We start from the raw sequence: 15,780 nt of genomic DNA, 5'->3' as shown, positions 1-15,780 counted from the left end.
CAAAACTCAGAGATCGAAATCTAAGAGTTTCATGCCGAAGAACTCTCGGCGAGTCCAAGCATAAGTCAACACCTGGGTACTACAACACTAGGGCAACTCGGAGCAAAGGTGGAGCAAGATTATTATTATTATTACCACGGGCTACTCCAGGAGTCCTTAGACTCATCGAGGGAGGCCCTAAACATCATGTTCACGCAGCTGTTCAACATTCTCACAGTATCTATCATACCTTGCCTTGAACTCGCTCACTGTCATAGCACCCACAACAGACTCTGGCAGCTTATTCCACTCATTTACCACTCTAAAAGTAAAGAACCCAGCTCTAACACCCCTGCTAACCACGCTCTTGCCCAGCTTCCATGGGTGTCCCCTAGTTCTTCCACCACCAGTCCTGATCTCAAAAATATCATCTGAATTAATCCTATAGAATCCTTTTAGCAATTTGAATGTCTCAATCATGTCTCCCCTTTTCCGCCTATCAACTAGTTTCTGCAACCCACAAATCTTCAACCTGTTCTCATATGGTTCATTCCATAGACCTGCTATCATCTTAGTCACTCGCCTCTGGATCCTCTCAACCTCCTCCCTATCTTTAATATTTTCTCATAATGTCAAACGCAGCTCCTAGGAGATGTATTACTGTTTTACATTATGAGGAGAGATCACTACCCAGACCGGTTTCGACCTTTATTGAGGTCTCATCAGTGAGTAGGTACCTGGATAATACCAAGGTTTAAGTGAACCGAACTTACATTCACTTAAACCTTAACCCTTGGTATTATCCAGGTCAACCTACTCACTGATGAGACCTCAAGCTCATGGTCACTCTCACCAATTGGTGGGTGATTTGACACTTAATTTACAATTATATCCTCCGATGAGATGACCAAATCCAAGACCCTCAAACCTTGCGTGCCATCTGTTACATACTATCTGAGGTAGTTATCCCTCAAAAACTCAAGAAACTCATTTTCTTTACTTCCAGTTGCTATCTCATCATTCCAGTCTATATTGCCATAATTAAAATCGCCCATAATGGTCACCCTTTTCCTATTTGCTTGGCTAATTTTATTATACATTTCATTATCACCACCACCATCCACACTGCCTGGTCTATAACAACATCCCACCAAGTATTTGATTCTATTCACCTCTATCTCACACCATACTGCCTCAAAACCACTGGCCCTATTTCCCTCTTGCATCTCTACCTTGTATGGACATAACTCTTTCTCTATCATCAATAGCACTCCCCTCTCCCTTTTTACCCCTTCTATCATTACAAAACACATCATACCCTTCCATCTCTATTCCTGTCAGGATGTCATCCTCTTCCAACCATGTCTCACTTATTCCGACAATCTTTGGGTGAACAGACGCAATCAATGCAACCATTTCATCTGCCTTGTTTCTTATACTTCTAGCATTTGTATACAAACACAACAGCTCATTTCTGAATCTACAGTTCCACTGATACTACCCACTTGATGGTATCAGTTTCACTGATACCATCGAATGGGTGGTATCTCCATGCTCGACTGGGGTCATTTCCCTTTCAGCATATTCATTTTAAAACCCTTTTCAATTCCAACTATTTTCTCTTGATCCGAGGTCATCCCATTCCTTTCCTGTCTACGCATGCTCTCACCTCCTCTCGGAGCATCACTTTTCTCACTCTGTGTACCCGTCCACCCTGAGCCTTCTCGTTTCCCTGCTTCTCTTGCACACCCATTCTCTCATTTTCTATACTCATACCACTCACTTCCTCATTCATAACCACCTCTTCAATCTCTCCTGTCTTACTCTCTTGCTCTTCCACATCACTTCCTGCTTGATTTGATTCATTCTCTCTCTCACTCCACTCACTTTTCTACCTTCCAGCAGCAGTCTCTCCAAGCGACTCACACCATAACCACTCAAATTCAGTCCATCGCACCCATACAGTTCACTTCGTCCCTCGAATTCATTCCACACATTAACAAACTGTACTCCCGTCTCCTCACACATTTCAGCCAACATATCATTCATAATACTTGCTCTCCTAGTCAACATGCTGACTACCCTCCCTGTCACACTATTCTCTTTTATCCTTCTAAGCAGCCTTCTGATATCCATTCTGACATGTTCTTTGTCCTCTGTCAAATCATTCGTACCGATTAAAATCATCAACTGCTTTGCTCGCTCCCTCCTCATATCCAATGCCTTAATCACTCTACTCATTTTACTGCCTTGAAAACATATCTTGTGCATCCTATCATCCACCCCCCCTTTAATAATGGAGTCGCCATACAATGCCACTCGCTCATCTTTCTTTAATTCTTTCATGCCATCATGATTTGTTTTAATATTTTTTACCTGAATTTTCTTAATTTCCATTTCATCCATTAATCCATTTCATCTCTTTCCTCATCCAATCCAATTCAACTTCTGAATCTCACGTCATATTCTCTCTATCATTCAATCTTTCTAATTTTCGAACCCCTCTTCTCACTTTCAATCTCATTTATCCTTCTGTGCTTCTGTACTTTCTGTACGGTCCAACATTCGCTATCATTCAGTCTTTCGATTTTTTCCACTTTTGATTCCTGCGTCATCCCATGTCCAGTTTCATTTGTTCTCTCAATTTCATTTCCTTCCGCCACTCTCGCCATTTTTAAGATCCAATACGGTTTTTAAATCACTTGTTTTCTTTTTTACTGATTTTTTAACATTCTTTCGCCTCTCTTTCACACCATCCTTCTCTTTCAGACATGCACTCATTTTCCCAGCGACATTCTCGCTACTAACACTTTCTGTCATCAATTTCATATTTGCATTCATCAATTCTTCATTCAGGTCACACTTCGCACACACCCTTCTTCCATCCGCCCTAAACATCCACAAATCATTTATGTAATCGAAAGAATACATATAGCACACCTCACACTTAACGAAACGACTGAAGTCTAAATTAAATTCATGGAATGACAAAGCCACCGCCATGTTTCCTCTGCCGGTTACTGCTCTAAGGTCTAATAATAACGAATTCGTAATTAAGTTTAGGCAAATGAAAATCCCCCACACTAATAATACTGCTAACACCGAACTTTTACATCAGCTCTTACTCAAACAAATACTTATATATACTTAATTATTCCAAGAATACTTATCTCAATCCGGAGTTCTTCTTACACACGTCCACCATGCTTGACTCATGAGCGCACTCTTACATTTATTCATCACCATCTTCCACATTCCCAGGCCAATAGCATCATCCAACCAAATATGTCTTCCTCTCAACCTCCACATTACACCACACTGCCTCATAACCATTGCCACTATTTCACCCTTTCATGTCTACCACGATGAGTCTCTGACTCCATGGAGGTTGGGTGTTGATAATAATAATTAATTAAATCTTAAGATGACTGTCTCCCAAATTTTTGGCAAATTTATACAGCCATACTTCTTGAGATCTGGAGTATGTTGCAAGTTCTGTTGATTTCAAAAACAACCTCTCTGACTTATGACTTCTGTGTAGCACTTTTGTTTTTTTCCAATTGATCCTGTGTGCAGGGGTACCTAAGGCATGGTCTGCTGGATCCGACTTGCCATAACGACAGTGCCGGATGTATTTTTTATGTTCACTGAGGCGGATGTCCACAACTCTTCTTGACTGTCCGTAGTAAGCTCGATCACACAAACAAGGTAATTCATAGACTCCTTTTCTGATAAAGAAAAGATTCTGTCCTTGGGCGAATGGATGAGAGTTCCCAATTTGACATAAGGTTTATATGTTTATTAAGCACTCTAGACATCTTTTCAGATGTGCCTTGAATGGATGGGATGCTGACAGTTTTGCTGTAGTCTTCTGTAGTAGACAGTCGGGGGGGGGGATTTTTAGGGAGCATTTAGTATTTTTTCTATCCTGTGAGGATTACAGCCATTGGCTAAGAAGGTATGATGTAAGGGAGCGAGTTCAGCATGTGTGGGGTTTTCTATAAACCGAAAAAGATAAGGAACCATCTGAAAGATGTGTGATTAATGTATCCAGGAAAGGCAGACAGTCATTAGCTTCTAGTTCCATTGCAAAGTGGATTTTTAGGTGTTGGCTATTTAAATGCACTAAGAATGTATTTAATGTGTTTGGACCATGTGGCCAAAGGGGGGGGGGAGCCCATCAAATTGTTTATATATTTTCCCTTTCCATGTAAAATAACCTGCATGTGTTGTGAATTTAAATAGTTCAAATATATTGAAATCAAGGGTTACAATTAATGGTGCATTTGTGAATAGTGAAGTGATATTAAAACTCACCATTATGTCTGAACTTTTTAAGGTATGGTTTGCTAAAATACTTTTTAGGTGGACAGAATTTTTAAAAAAGGAGGGAGAATATATTGTGAGAGTGGCTAGTAGTTTAGCAAGTGTGTATGTGGGACTGTTTATACTATCCACAATAGGGAGTATAGGGTGGTGTATCTTGTTTGTGAATTTTAGGTGCTCCATACATTCTCAGTGATTTGACATGGAAGGGCTTGAGTTTGTTAACTGTTTCATTAGGCCAGAAAGTGACTTTTTTCAATAATTTGCACGTGTTATTTTTTTGCAAGCTGGTGGGATCCAGATCTATAATTTGGCATGTTGACAATCTTGTAGAAGCGTGTGCATTTTGCTTTCATATTCTGTTGAATTCATCACCACAGTTGCATTCCCTTTGTCTGCTTTAGTTATAACAATGTGGTTATTACTGTGTAGCTCCTTTAAAGCAATGATTTCCTTATGTGGAATATTGTTTTTGGGAGGCTTGAAATGGATTAGGATGTTGCATGCATAAGGTTGCATCATGTAAAAAGGCCGACCCAAAATAGATGGGATGAGGCACAAGAGGAAGAAAAAGAAGAAGAGAATAGAAGAACCAGTGAAAGAGAATTACTGAGAGAAAGGCAAGACAGTACAGGAACCAGGAATGGAGAGATGACAGGATGGCAGGTGAGTAGGAGAACAAAGAGAGAAAGGGTCAGAGAAGATAAAGTGAGTGATGCAGATCAACAAGGGAGGAAAAGAGTGGTAAGAGGAGTGATGTATGGATTTTCAATGATTCATAGTGTGCAAGATAGAATGCCAGAAGTGTGTCTGTCTGGAAGAATGATAGATAGTGTGACAATGAAAATTAAGTGAAGTGAAAGAGTGAATGAGATGGGCATGAATGACTTTAGAGACAGTCAGTGTGAAATGGGTGGTAAGAGATCTGAGATTCATACTTGAGGTTGTACAGAAGATGGAGAGAGAAAAGACAGTGAGCTTGTTGTCCAGGTATGATAATGCACAGCTAAAGAGAAGAATGATAATAATGAATAATATGATAGCCAGAATGTGTCAAAAGAGAGGCTTGGGTTACATGGAGGGAATTGCAGGACAGAAAGGAACTGTATGTGAGGGATGGCTTCCATTTGAATGAAGAAGGACATAAGCGTCTGGAGGGAATGTTGTTCTCGAAAAAAAAGTGTATCAATGCAGCAAAACTAGAATTATCAGGTTGGATGATAGCAGGGGTGGCCTTTGGTGGGAATAGTATCTTGGGAAAAGAGTGACTACATCATGTAATGCTGAATCCAGCAGACTCTGCAGGGGATAATGATAGGTATAGAAACAGCAACAGTGCCTTGATGAATCTGTACAAATGCTCAGAGTATCTGGAAAGGATATGAATTGGTGGCACTGATAGCCACAGCCTGTCCAAAGATTACTGGGTTCACTGAGACATGGTTGGCAGAAGATTATATACTGACAGGAAAAGAAGTAGCAGGATATAGCATTTTTTGGCAGAATAAGAAGAGCAAATACAGTGGTGGAGGGGCTTATGAGAAATGATTAGCTGTGTCCTCTCAAAGTAGAAGATTTGGATGGAAATGGCACTAATGGTTTTGAGAGCATATTGTGAGTACGTTGCTGTTATAAGCCAGGGAGCATAGAGGATAAAGAGCAGAAGAGATATATGCAGTTGAGCTTTACGAGTACAAAAGGAATGATTGTTATGGGAGATTTTAATTATAGCAGTATACACAGTCTTGCCATAAATACAGTTACAACTTCTGTACATCCTCACAGTGCACAGCCAAAATTTGCATGTTTATTAGTAGAGAGAGAGAGAGAGAGAGAGAGAGACTACAAAATAACAAGCATACTACAGTAAAATAAATTTATTATGTAAATATTTGATCTTATATATTGTAAGACATCATCAGTACAAACAGCAAAAACAATAGGAATTGAATAAGGAAACAGTAGAGCACATGCTTAAATTGGAATCCCTCTAGGTATACAGTCATATGTTGATGGATTAAAACTATTAAGCAGAAATTAAAATTAATTAAAAATAAAATATATAATATATGTAACAGATAAAATTTATTTAATACAATTGAGGATAACAATTTCCCAAATTTTTGGTATAGTGAGACGAATTGAGATAGTTCTCAATCGGAACAACTATGTCACTATACCAAAAGTTTGGGTAATTGTTATCCTCAATTGTATTAAATAAATTTTACCACTTATATATATATATATTATTTTTAATTAGTGACTGTATACCTAGAGGGATTCCAGTTTAAGCATGCCTGCTAGCATTTTCTTACTCAATTATTATTGTTGTTCGCTGTTTGCAATGACGATATCTACCGATACATAAGACAAAATATTTACAAAATAAATAATAAAGAAAGAAATAATAGAGAGAGTTCTCTAGCTGTGTGGATTAACATGCAGTGGGGAAATTATGAGAACTGCATAGCTGTAATAGCACTACACAAGGTTGAAATGCAGCCACCTGTTATTTTTAACATACTAAAAACTCTCAGGATCAATTGGTCACAGAGCACATGCCACAGCACCAAGATTCAGAGAGGTCACCACCCCATGTCAGTGATGGTGGGGGGAGAGACATATCAGGGATGTCCAAATTGCATTTCTGTGAGCAAGGAGTCAAAACCTTCAAAGTGTATCAAGCCACTGTGGAACCTGTAGTACACAGCCCCTGAACATCTTGTTTCACAGTAGACAGTGGACCTACTAACAGGACTCAGCCACTGCACACAAGGCAAGAAACACAAAGTATACGAAGGCAAATGTGCCCAATCACATATTGCCATCTGGAAGTCCCGATCTAAATCCATTGAGATTGGGAATTCCAATTGTGGTTTGAACTTGAGAGAGTAGTCTGCAAGAAAGCAGTCTGGCAATGCCCCAGCACTGCCAGCATGAAGGTGGATTTGGAGCAAGCAGTGGCACAATTTCTGTTGGATGTTGCATGTGCCACCATCAATATGCAGCCTCACAGACTTCTTTGGAGATGCATAAAGGCAAAAGTGAGATGTTTCAAACATTGACTGCTGCTACATGCATGATATACATGTGGTTTGTATAAGCAGAAAGCTGTAAATAATTTATTGATAGTTTAAGGTTTATATGCTGTTCAAGTTGTAACAATATTTATGGCTAGTCTAGGTAAATTGGAAAGAAGAAACTACATGTAAGAGAATGGAATTTCTGAGGGGCAAATGTCTTAGGCAACATGTAGCAGAAGGAATATCAAGTCCAGGAGTTTTGAATTTAGTCATAACCTCAGACGATCTGATTATAACTGAGATGGCATCTCTTCTCCCGTTTCGAGAGAGAGACCATGTGGTTTTGATTTGGAAGATGAATAGACACACAGGAGTATCGAAGAGAAGTAAGAGTGTGTGTGTGGAATTATAAGGCAGGTGATTATAATAATGTTAGGAATCAGCTTGGGGCAGTTTTCCATGGATGAAGGAGCAAGATATCATCAGTGTTTGGGGACTGGGTGAAGGAACATTTATTAGCAGCAATCACAAGTTGCATATCACAAGTGGAAAAAAAAAAACACCACTTGGTGTAAAGTTGGATGACAAATAATATCAAGGAGAACTGCAGGTGACAAAGAGGTTATGGAAGATATATATACCGCGTGATTATAAAATAACATCAAGTGTTCAGAGCCCTCTGGCAAGCAATGTATTGGAGAAACACACCAATATTCAGTGGACGTACACAGTGGAATGTGGGGATTCGATTTAACGAGAAAAAACAAAAGTACCAAAAGTCGCCAACAGCGGAAATTTTGGCACTGCCAAATTAATTTTAGTAGGTGTGACTAATGAATGACTAAATGGCAAATGAGAGACAGCACACATCAATTTCATAACGTTTATTGTTAATTACAAATGAGGTTCAATATGACCATCATTCTGATGTTCCAGGAACTGCATACAGTGCACAACATTTTCCACAGTGGCTCGCAACATATCGGAATTGATTTGTCTCACGTGTAACGTTATTCAATCTTTCAAAGTTGGAATATCAGGTACATGTCCTTGATACACAATGCTTTTAAGAAATCCCCACAGCCAAAAGTCACAAGGATTGAGATCAAGCAATCTTGGTGGCCATGGCGTGGGAAATGCACGACTAATGATTCTTCTGTCAGAGAAATGTTGTCGCAAAACACGCTGTACCTGAAGTCCGATGTGGGGTGGTGCACCATCCTGCATGAAGATTGTCGAATCTTCATGCATCCTGCATGAAGATTCGACATCCTCTTTGCTGCAGTTGTGAAACCACAAAGTTCTGTAGCATATTGGCATACCTGTTAGCATTGACGGAACACGTCACTGGTCCATTTTGGCAATTTTCCTCGTAAAAGTATGGACCAATGATAAAAGATGCTGTAAATCCGCACCACACTGTGACTTTGGGCGAGTGGATAGGCATCTACAGACACACGTATGGATTAGTTGCAGCCCAAATGCGACAGTTGTGTGTGTTAATATCGCCGTTCAAATAAAAGTGCGCTTCATCACTCTATAAAATCTGCCACAGCCATGCATCATTCACTTCCATGCATGCTAAGAATCTCAAAGATAAGTCGATTCGTGTGGTCGCATCACTAGGGTGCAATTCTTCAACATGACTGATTTCATAGGGGTAAAACTTTAACATCTGATGTAGGATTTTCCATACCGTTGTGTATGCGATATCCGTTTGCCGAGATATTGCTTGTGCACTGCTGGTACCCTACACATTTGTCATCTCTGGTTCCACAATAGCAGTTGCAACTTGTTGGTAATTGATTGGTTTGCATCCCCTGCCTACCTGCACTGCTAGAGTTCCAGTAGTTTCAAATCGCCAAGTCAGTTTTCATAAGTTTGTTACGCTAATCGGTCTTTTTCATAAATTTTTCATACGCCAAAAATCACGAAGACAAGTACTGGCATTATTGTTCCACTGATAATAGAGTTTGACTAACAAAGTACGCTCATGTAAGGCAAGAGGCATCGAAAAGCAGTTTGTCTATGAATGATAAGAAATCTCACAAGCATTCCTTTTATTGCATGATCACTCACAAGAAATGCGGTAATGCAAATGAATGCATTTTACTCGGTAAACAGCGTCAAAATTTCCCCTGTTGGCGACTTTTGGTACTTTTTTTTTTCGTTAAATTGAATCCCCATGTTCCACTGTATACGTCTACCGAATATTGGTGTGTGTCGTCCAATACATTACTCGCTAGCTGGCTCTGAACACTTGACATTATTTTATAATCACCCGGTATATAAGGAGAGGAGTGGAGAACAGATGCATGAAGAATATAAGACTCAGGCCAGGAATGTGACTAGTGTGGTAAGGAAAGTAAAACTGAAATATGAGAAGAGATCAGCCCTGAGATCCAAAGAAAATCATAAGGAATTCTTTTGCTATGTGGTCAATAGGAGGAAAATTGATTGCTGAAGAATGACAATGTTGTATAAAAATGGGAGTGGCTGATGCAACGGACATTCTAAAGTTGTTCAATGAACACTTTAAAGAGGTTTTTCATCCCAGAGAGGTTGCTTTTAATACTAGAGGGATGGGGCAGGTTTGAGGTTTAGAAGTGCAAGATGGGAGCGTGTTTCAAATACTGAGTATTCTGGATGTCAATAAAGCAGTGGGACTGGATGGGATTTTGCTACAAGTTTTGAGAAAATGTGCTAAAGAACTTACAGCTCCATTGACCTGACTTTTCAATGAGAATCTAACAATGGGAAAGACCCAACGAGTGGAAGGAGGGTAAGATAGTGCCATTGTATAAAGGTAGTAGTAGAATGGAAGTGCAAAACTATAGACCTGTTTATATTTCATCATTAGTTGTTAAGATTTTGCAGAAATTAGTGATGGATCATTTACAATATTGGGCAGATGACAGTAATGTTATCTGTGAGAGTAAGCATGGATTTGTTAAGGGGAGCTCTTGTTTCAGTAAACTGACTGCCTTTTATAATAAAGAGACACGAACGGTTGATGAGGGCAAAGCATTCTGCCATTTGTTTTGGATTTTACAAGGGCATTTCACAGAGTGTCCCAGGATAAGTTGTAGCATGCATTTGGATGTCAGGTTAATGAATTGGATTCAGGTTTGGCTGTCTTCTAGGTATCAAAGAGTTGTGTATGGCATCAAGGAAGCAGAAGGTTACAAGTGGGGATCCCACAGGCTCCATACTGGGACAAGTAATGTTTAACTTTTATATCAATGGCATTGTCAATGGATTTCAGGGAAAGGGGGGGGGGGGATACAGAGTTGTTTGCAGATGATGTGAAACTGTGAAGGGTTATTAGTAATAGTGCTGATGTGGTAGCCCTTCAAGAGGATTTGAATAAGCTGGACAGATGAGCAAATGAATGGGAGTCAGTTTAATTCAGCTAAATGTAAAGGGGGAGGGGGGAATGATTAGCTGTGTTCTCCTACCAGGATCATGGCTGACTAGCCATCTGTCATGCTTGTAACATGTTGAGCACAGTTAAGCCTGGGATGGATTTCTGTGGTGGGCTGGCAACCTATAACACAGTCAAAAACGTTGATGGAACTGATATAGATGGCAGTGCCAATATTTCGGTGAAGTCCAGAGGGCCACACCCAGGAACTCTTAGTATCATGCCTCCAGTTGGACCCCCCCTGGGAAACATGGTGTCATAATGAGCCATGGCAAAGTTGATACTGAGCAAAGAGCTGGCAGAAAGCTATAAAATGCGTCTCCCAAGACGTTATGTAGCCATATGTAGCCAGCGTGGGAGATTATGCCACAACCCCTCCACTACAATGCCAAGAAGAAGAAAAAAGGCTGTAAAGCCCATGGTCAGAATGGGCAAACACTGGATGTGACTAAATTTCCCCAACTATATGACTACTCTGATTAAAACCATTTATTGAGACCAGAGCATGATGCAATGGGGAAGCTTTCTCAAATAATAAGCAATACTGGAATAGCCCAAAGAATTCATAAACATAACAGTAATCAATACAATCCTCTTTCCCTCTATATAGGAACATTTAATTGTCAAACACTTAAAGAAGAGGAAGACCTTACCATCTTACAGCAAGAATTAAAACATATTAAATGGGACATCATAGGTTTTAAGTGAAGTTCGCAGACAAGAAGAACATTTAATAAAACTAAAAAAATGGAGACTACTTATACTATTATGAGAAAACTAAAGCACAATATGGAGTTGGATTTCTAATTAAGAAAAAATTATATGCCTTATAAAAGAATTTAATTATATAGATGAAAGAATAATAGAAATCACAATTAAAATAAATTCTAAACTTAAAATCAGGATCATTGAAATATATGCTCCCACCTCAACCCACACTGATGACGAGACAGCAGCATTTTGACTCGCTGCAGTACATTCTGGACAAAAAAAAAATAGCAATCAAAACTTGACTATAGTAATGGGTGATTTTAACGCCAAAGTAGGTCATCCCATTCAACAAATAGACACAATAGGATAGGACCCTACGTATATGGTACAAGCAGCAACTCAGGAATGGCTCTAACAGAATTCTCTATCAGTAGCAAGCTTTATATTATGAATACATTTTTTAAGAAAGCCCTCAAAAGAAAATGGACATGGAGAAGTCCAAATGGAGAAATAAAAAATGAAATAGATTATATACTGTGTAATACTAAAGAAACAGTTCAAGATACCTCAGTACTAAATCAATTAAAAACAGGAAGTGACCACTCACTGACTGGTGAGAGCCAAAATTAAAATAAACCCCAAATTGGAAAGAATAAAATGGCTAAACAACAAAAAATCAAGAAGTTTTAACTTAAAACCTCTTGAAAACAAGAAGATGGATTATGAAGCAAAACTCAATCAAAAACTAGACTTAATAAATATATTTGAAGAAGAAGACATAAATAAAATAAGCAAAAACCTAACAGAAGTAATAATCTCAGCAGCCAATAAATCCAAAAGCAACAAACAACAAAAAGACCATAAATTTTCAGAGGAAACCTGACAACTACTAAAAAAGAGAGATGAAATATGAAACAAGACAAAAACTTAATTTCTAAAACAGAGTATGCAGAACTATGAAAAACAATAAGGAAAAGATGAGAAATGAAATAAGATCTTATAACACTAAAAAAAAATAAAAGAAACAATTGAAAACAATAAAAATATGAAAATACTAAGAAAACATTTATCAGTTACCAAAAGTCAAATAACTGCAATAAAAGATAAAAATGGAACTAAAATAAGGAACCAAGAATACTAAGCAGGCTAGAAGATTTTCATAAAGAAGTCTATAGTGATCCTTCAATAGATAAATCAAATATAAATAACCTTTCTCCATCGCATATAGAATTCATCTCTCCACTCACTTCAGATGAAATAAAACAAGCATTAAAACAAATCAAAAATGTCCTGGTGAAGACCTAATTCACACAGAATTTATTAAATGGGGAGGAAACAATATCATTCACCATGTCACAAACTTGTGACATGGTGAATGATATTGAATGATAATGATATTGTGAACTACTGTCATCAAATTTGGTACCAGGATTGGAAGGGGATAAATTAACCTTGAAAAGGGTGCAGAGGCAGATAACAGATACGATATCAGGACTGTACAATGTTAGTCATGAGGATAAACTGAGGGAATGTGGACTGCAAAGTTTGATAGAAAAAGAAGGAGAGTTGATATGTTTGAGACATTTAAACTTTTGAGGTAGTTACAGGGTTGATAATGGGGGAGTTCTTTCATATGGTAGAACAGGAGGAAGGAGTGAGGCATCTGAGGAAGCTGCAAAAATAAGTCATAAGCAAGAGAGTGAGGAGTGGCCTCTTTGTATGGAGGGTAGTAGTTGAACCATGGAATGCACTGCCTAACAGAATGGTGAGAAAGTTGCAAAAAGAAGTCATAAGCAAGAGAGTGACGAGTGGTCTCTTTGCATGGAGGCAGTAGTGAACCATGGAATGCACTGCCTAAAAGAATGGGGAGAGCATAAACTGTGAATGAATTCAAGGAATGTAGGATAGACTGTATTTTCTAGGGTGGACCTCTGATGAATAAGGTTTGTGACTCCATGGAGGTATTGACTCCACACTATTTTACCTGTAGATTCTGCTCACTGACTAATTCACAATCATACCTCTCCATCTCAGCTCACCTCACCTCTATCATACCATGGGAATAGATTCACTAGTTTTATTTCTACTTTTTGCTAATCTTTCCTCTGTGATTCTGTTAGATTAGCCTCTGCTCATACATGCCTGAAATCTAACAATATTTCCTAATATCCTTATTTTTAATATGATTCTGCCATTGATGCTATCTGTTCACTTCTCCAATATTTCTAAGTAAGCTCATATCTATGGTCTCCAGTCTTTGATCAAGTATTTTTTTTTTCCTACCCCAGCTCTCAGATCCATAAGTTGAGGACATAGGAGTGGATGGCTTAATTGTGAGTGAACAGGAGGTATTTGAGGAAATAAATAAACTTCATGCCAATAGGGCGATAGGATTTGATGACATATCACCACGCATCTTAAGGGAATATCCCAGGGAATTGGCAGCAGCATTGGCATGCCAGTTTAATAAGAGTCTTGCAACAGCACAGGTTCCAAGAAAGTGGAAGGAGGGCAAAATTGTACCACTGCATAAAGGTGGGGATAAGGCTGTAGCTTCAAATTATAGGCCAGTCTGGGTATCTGGAGTTGTGGTGAAGGTCCTGGACAGATTGGTGAGAAGTAGGATACAGAAATGGGTGGATGACAGCAGTATTTTCTGAGGCTATCAGCATGGGTTTGTTAAGGGAGATCATGTTTCAGTAACTTACTCATGAACTACAACAAGGGGACAAATACCTTGGACAGGTGAGATGCATAAACAGTGGTGTACTTCATCATCATCAATCAAATTCCTGCCATGTACCCTCAAGGGGTGTACAGGATATGATAGCACTACATGAAAAATTTACATCATTACTAACTTCCGATCTACAATTTTCCTCCAAATCAGTTTGTTACTTGTGAAGGTTAAATAAGGTGGGTGTGAGATGGATGAATAAAGAGATTAAACATGCGATACAGAGAAAAAGGGCATTGTAGAGCATAAGAGAAGTGGAAATAACCAATTCCATGAGGTCTACAAAGACCAAGCAAGGAGGGTGACTTGGTTGGTGAGGTTGGCTAAAGAGAGGTATGAACAGCAGTTGTCTAATGAACCAAAAAGAATCCTAAGGAGTTCTTTCGATATGTAGCCAGCAAAAGAAAGAATGATTATGGAAGGATGACATTGAATGGAGAAAATGGCATAAAGATATCTGATGCAGAATGTGTGGTGGAGATACTTAATGAGCACTTTATAAAGATTTTTCAATCTTGTGAATGTGACTTCATGGAAGGGATTGAGAGTGGTTGATGATGGGAGGAGAGATTGACTGTAGGTGAGCAAGAGGTGTATGAGGAGTTGAGTAAACTAAATGTTAATAAGGCTGTGGGACTTGATAATATATCATCACGTATTATGAAAGAATGTGCCAGGGAGTTGACACCTGTGTTGACGTATTTTTTTAATATGAGTCTTGCACTCGGTCTAGTTCCTAAGGAGTGGAAGGAGGGCAAGATTCTGACACTGCATAAAGGAGGTGATCGAACTCAAGCATCAAACTATAGGCCTATCTGTGTTGTTGTGGTTAAGTTGTTGGAGAAGATTGTGAGAACTAGGATCCAGAGTTGGGTTGATAACAATGGCATTATCTTTGATGGACAGCATGGATTTGCTAAAGGGAGGTCATGTTTTAGTAATCTATTTACTTATTACAATAAAGTGACTGCTTCCTTGGACAGAGAAAAAGGATACACAGTATTATACTTGGATACTGCAAAGGCATTTGATAGAGTACCTCATGATATGTTGACAGTCAAAGTAGAGCAGATGAAATTGGATATTAGATTGGTGCATTGGATTGGAGACTGGCTATCTGATAGGTATCAACAAGTTGTGTATGGGGGAGCGATCTCCAGGAAAAGGAAAGTCACTAGTGGAGTGCCCCAGGGGTCTGTTTTAGGTCCATTACTGTTTAACTTGTATATTAATGATATAGGTGAAGATTGTGGATGGAGATATTCAATGTTGGGATGAACCACAAAGTGTAGTGAAGATGTTGTGGCCTTACAGGAAGACTTGAATAGATTGAGTGATTCGGCACGGAAATAGGGATGCGAGTTGAATGTTGCAAAATGTAAGGTTTTAAAATTTGGAAAACAAAGATGGGATGCAGAATTTATGCTTGGTGAGAATATATTGTTGAAGGTAAAGGAAATAAGAGATCTGGGGGTGATAGTGGATAAGGATCTAAAATTTAGGAGACACATCACCAAAATTATGAAGACAACACAAAGGCTTCTGGGAATGATGCGGAGGACACTGATGTGTAGAAGTAG

The 15,780-nt window shown here is 38.9% G+C and overlaps 1 protein-coding gene across 4 annotated transcripts in view; it reads right to left on the bottom strand.

The window, feature by feature from the left end:
• The window catches only part of LOC150097105 (sorting nexin-29-like), a 780,446-nt gene that overhangs the window by 439,632 nt on the left and 325,034 nt on the right, over positions 1-15,780 (bottom strand). The window lies entirely within an intron of this gene.

This window comes from Typopeltis vanoorti, chromosome 17 (genome assembly GCF_054136105.1).
Source record: "Typopeltis vanoorti isolate ZY-2024b chromosome 17, IOZ_Tvanoo_1.0, whole genome shotgun sequence".
Lineage (NCBI taxonomy): Eukaryota > Metazoa > Arthropoda > Arachnida > Uropygi > Thelyphonidae > Typopeltis > Typopeltis vanoorti.
Note: the sequence above shows the minus strand (reverse complement) of the source record. Positions and strands in the feature narration are given on the sequence as shown.